This window comes from Berghia stephanieae, chromosome 7, assembly GCF_034508935.2.
Source record: "Berghia stephanieae isolate SIO BIC M18660-M18661 chromosome 7, UCSD_Bste_1.3, whole genome shotgun sequence".
Taxonomy (NCBI): domain Eukaryota; kingdom Metazoa; phylum Mollusca; class Gastropoda; order Nudibranchia; family Aeolidiidae; genus Berghia; species Berghia stephanieae.
Window position 1 is genome coordinate 56,123,368 of NC_088366.1, and position 5,000 is coordinate 56,128,367.

Sequence of the window (5,000 nt, forward strand, 5' to 3'; positions counted from 1 at the left end):
TCATCATCATCATCATCATCATCATCATCATCATCATCATCATCATCACCACCACCACCACCATCACCATTAATAACATCAGTATTAGTATCATAATATAAATAACCTCAGCAAACAAAGACAACGCTGTTAATGGTCAGGTGCTCATTTTACACCTGAGAAAATGTGAGTAAAAAGTCTTTTCCAAGGACTCAACTATGCGCCGAGCGAGGCTCGAAACCAGGACCTTCCGATCCGAAAGCGAGTGTCATACCACAAGACCACATAGCCGTACAAAACAAAGCTACCTTCTTATAATTTCCTTACATCTTTGATACATTTCATGAGATCCTCCGGCTTGTCGATGATGTAAGTGCTTGCGTGATAGATAGGAGGAACGAGGGGGGTACTCGGAGTGCCATTGAAAGCATGATGGGAAGATACTAGGCCTGTAGACTCTCCAACATCGTCGAGACTCAAACCTTCCAGTTTTGCGTCGTAGTTTGTGCATGCTGGCAGCTCACGGTAGCTCTGTCGTTCACTATTTTGGGGAAAGAGACGGATGGGATTGGGGGGGGGGGGGGTGTGAAGAGGAGGGAGTTTTGGGAAATGAGTGAAGAGGGATTAGAAGTTTGGGGGAGGTGGATAAAAATATATTTAATTTTGGGGAGGGGATGGGAGTTTAAGGGGGATTGGGGGAGTTGGGGGAAGGGGGGGGGGGGGGGTAGGGAGGATTTTGGGAAGGGGGTTGGGGTTGCGAGCAAGAGAGAGGGAGCAGAGAAAAGAAAAGTATAATGACTGTCTAACGAGACTGACCGTGGCCTTCGTAAACTCATGGCCTGATACTGACCAACAAATGACGTCAAAAGACAAGTCTTTGGCCACAAAAGAAAACAAATCGTGAGTTGTTTTCAACAGTTCAACCAATGGGATCACTTGTTTCCTTGATCACTACTAAAGATAACTCACAAGGCGGTCCTAAACATTACGTCAAAGTATGGGTCTTAGTGGGTTTTAGTATCTGGCTATAAGTTAACGAAGGCTACGCACAAACCAGAATGTCCAAAACAGTTTGATAATTCGTTTTACTTCTCTTTTTTTTAATGTACTACTTATCTTGTTTTGATTTGTTTTGTTTTTAATTTCTCCCAATTATTTATAAAAAGTTTCAGTTCTCTGACTCTTGACCTGTTGTTTGATGCTGGAAATCGTAAAAATGTCATATTATGGTCACGGAAATCTAAATTTTTAAAAAGTGCATGTGCGGCTATATTGAAGGCAATTTTCAATTCTCATTCGTCGATATTAATTAGCACTATTTTTTTATAATTTTTTTTTTTTTTGGGGGGGGGGGGGGGGGGCGGGGGAGGCTGGAGGGGTTTTGTTGGGGTTTTTTTATTTTTATTTTTATTTTTTTTTTTAGTTTTATTTCTTTTCTTTTTTTATTTTGGTTTGTTTTTTAGGGTTTTTTGGGGGGTTTTTTATTTCGTAAGAAGGGAGGGGTGGGGGGTTGTTTTGTTTTGTCTTTTGAGCGGATTGTTTTTTCTACTTATTTTTATTATTTACATTTGATTTGTGTTTTTTTTTTTTTTTTTTTTGTTTTTGTTTTTTGTTTTTTTGTTTGTTTTTTTTTTGTTTTTTTTTTTTTTTGGTTTTGTTTTTTTTTTGTTTTTGGGTTGCTGTCTTTTAAAAATAAATTTGTAGGGATTTTTTGTTTGTTTGTTTGTTTATGGGTTTGTTTGTTTGTTCTGCGCTGGTTTGTTTTTCAATACCTTTCGAAATGGAAAACAATGATAGTTTTGCTTATAAGCTTAATATGTAATCGAAAAGTGGTGAATTCATTATTACTACGTGAAATATACCCAAATGACTGAAGAGCTTTTAACACTCCAATATTATGAGTTATAAAATAAATGAAAATACAATTTTAAAGTTGAACTTGTCTCACTAAGGTTAGATGCTACAATCGACGTTTACATTCTATGCAGGTCTGACATCCGAACCCACTTATGATATATTATGCCTAGTTAAACATTGTTGTAATGGACAATATTTTGCGTCATTTTTTTTTAGATTTCCATTGTAACAAACAATGAGCCCATAATGATTTGGGTTATCAGACTTGCAAAATAAGTGCACGTCGGTTAAAATCATTGCAATCAGATCGATTCCCTATGGCTGAACCTTAATACCAAATCATATCATATCTAATGAAGTGTGATGACAGTTGACATTGCTATGGTACTTAATACATTACACTAACAAAAAGCTGTATGTATGTATATATATATATATATATATATATATATATATATATATATATATATATATATATATATATATATGAGTGTTGGTGGGTACTCGTAGGTACGAAAGTGCTCAATAATGATGGTTAGAGCTAATATAAAATATAAATTGTTACTCACATTATATGGCCGAGACGTTCGTTTCTGTGGGATTACGCCGACTGAGGATGTGGAATAAACCCACAGAAACGAACGCCATATAATGTGAGTGACAATTTATATATATATATATATATATATATATATATATATATATATATATATATATATGTATGTATGTATGTATGTATGTATGTATGTATGTATGTATGTATGTATGTATGTATGTATGTATGTATGTATGTATGTATGTATGTATGTATGAATGTATTGGCTAGAAAAAAGTTTTATTTGGTCCTAATCGTACGTTGTGTTTTTTTTTTTACCTCTTAATCGTACGACCGGGGTAATTTGGTTACCCCATGACAATATTTAGTAAAATAAAGTTATCCCTATTCGTACGCTCATCTCAACTCGTTTTTCCCCAAGCACCATTGGACTATAGATAGTTCGAGATGACGTCACTCAAGCCTTTGTTGTTATATTTTGCCATCCGCGATTGTGAGTTATTCTCACTGAACTGTATTAACCAGACTATAAAAGTTCATGGTTACACATAGGTTTGTGTGTTCGTCCGTTATACTTCCGGATGGCAATGTTGTGAGCTTCTTAGCCAAGCGCATACTATCTATATCATTGAAATCCCTTCTCTCCTTTGTGAGTGATCTCTTGGTGAAAACGATTTGGTTCGGGTTAGATATAAATAAAGAGAAAAACTACGATTTGGAACGGAAAAATAAACGTCTTCGCCGTGAATGTGTTAACCAAGCCTATTAAAGTTATCAAATTTTAATCAGTGTAACTGATTATTCGCTTGCGACAAAGGAACGACTGCATCATTTATCACACTGAAGATTAACATTGAACACTCTCGTCTACCAACGGCCAGTAATTGCCATTGTCGTCATTGGATAGGACGTTAGTCTTAGTCCAAAGTACTTTCAACCAGACCAAACTGACCCAGCTACCCAGTCATTTCTGGGTGGACAGGAAGGGTGGTCAAAAAAAAAAAATCTCGACTGCACCCTCAAAGTACTTTGCGACATTCTCGCGTCCTGTGAAAAGGGTTACAAGCAGTTGCTATTGATCGTTTCTCGCTATAGAAACCCTAGATAAACTTCCGTTACATGGGTCTAAAGGTTCTGAAGGGCTACTTCCATATATATATATACGCCAGAGTCGTAAATGACAACCGACTCAGCTATTTATATAAATGAAACTTATTTAAATAGACGTCTATTCTTGAGTATGGTAATATTATTGGACATTGCAATGAATGGGAGCGATCTATATTCATGTTTTCGTCCAATCGAGTCGTCAATCACATGATGTGTTGCTGTACAACGATTGGACATTTCTGAACAAATGTAAACACGCTGCTTTGTTTAGGAAAGTTGTAAACATACACATGTGTCAAGATGAACACGATGACCAATCGTAATGTTAGATAGTTCAAAATCTGTGAACACTTTTCACTATGTGGGTCACTTTGAGCATATTTGCAATGTGACCAATTACCTCCAGCACATGGAAAGTTAAAAAAGAACATGCCCATTATTTGTTACAACTAGTCAAGTTTGAAAAAGGTTGATGGATACCTTTCCATACATCTGACCCTAACTTCATGAAAATCCACCCGATTTACTTCAAATAAAGATTAAAATGCTCTGGGGAACATATTCTTTCAGAAAATAAAAAAATAAATAAAAAAACTAAAACAAACAAACCAGCAAATCCAAAATTTTCACCCTCCGACTGATTATGTCATGCACTGACATTTTGCTATAATAAAAGTGCTGTGAAAGTACGGAAGCTTTTCATGTTATTTTACTAACCTTTGTGTTTCGTCACCTAGGGTAGTCGAAAATGGACCGCCTGCCTGCAACAGTTGTCGACGCCCCTTCATTGCAGGCATTCAAGTGCCGTCTTGATGCTCATTTTGAAACAGAAAAATACTGTTTGTAAAGTTAAATTCAGACACCTCCTTCCACCATGTGGCATGCCCAGTTTTGAGAGACTTGAATTATATACGTTCACGAATGCACAAGAGCAGATAAAAGGCTGTAAAAGCCTACATAAATCTGGACTTATATCATATCATATCATATCATAATGTTATATGTGTATATTAACGCAAACTTCGTTTGAAAGCTTTTGATATACATTGTTAAAAATGTAGAAGTGTAATCTTTCGTATTGTTTTGTTTTGTTTTGTTGGGTTTTTTTAAGATGATGAAAATAGTCAAACCTTTTCTATTCTGTTTCTTAGGACAAAACGTATCTGATTATAACGAATACTGCACACATCGACATAAATGGCTTAGTGATACCAAAGTGACCGAAGCCACTACAATTGATGCTTTTGTGGCAAGTTGCTATGCAGATACGTAGACCTTACACAAACCATCACTGACCAACGTTGACGACCTCTGAATGTCCCTGGAAATTGATTTTAGACTAACGATTATAAACAAGGAATACAGAGAGATTAGAAAGCAGTTTCATATTTGCCATAATAATCAACCAATTGATTGTGGGCAATCAAAGGAAGAAGGAGAAGAAGTACCATGACAATTATAATAACAATTTTCCTCTTACCTCATTGCTGTGTTATCC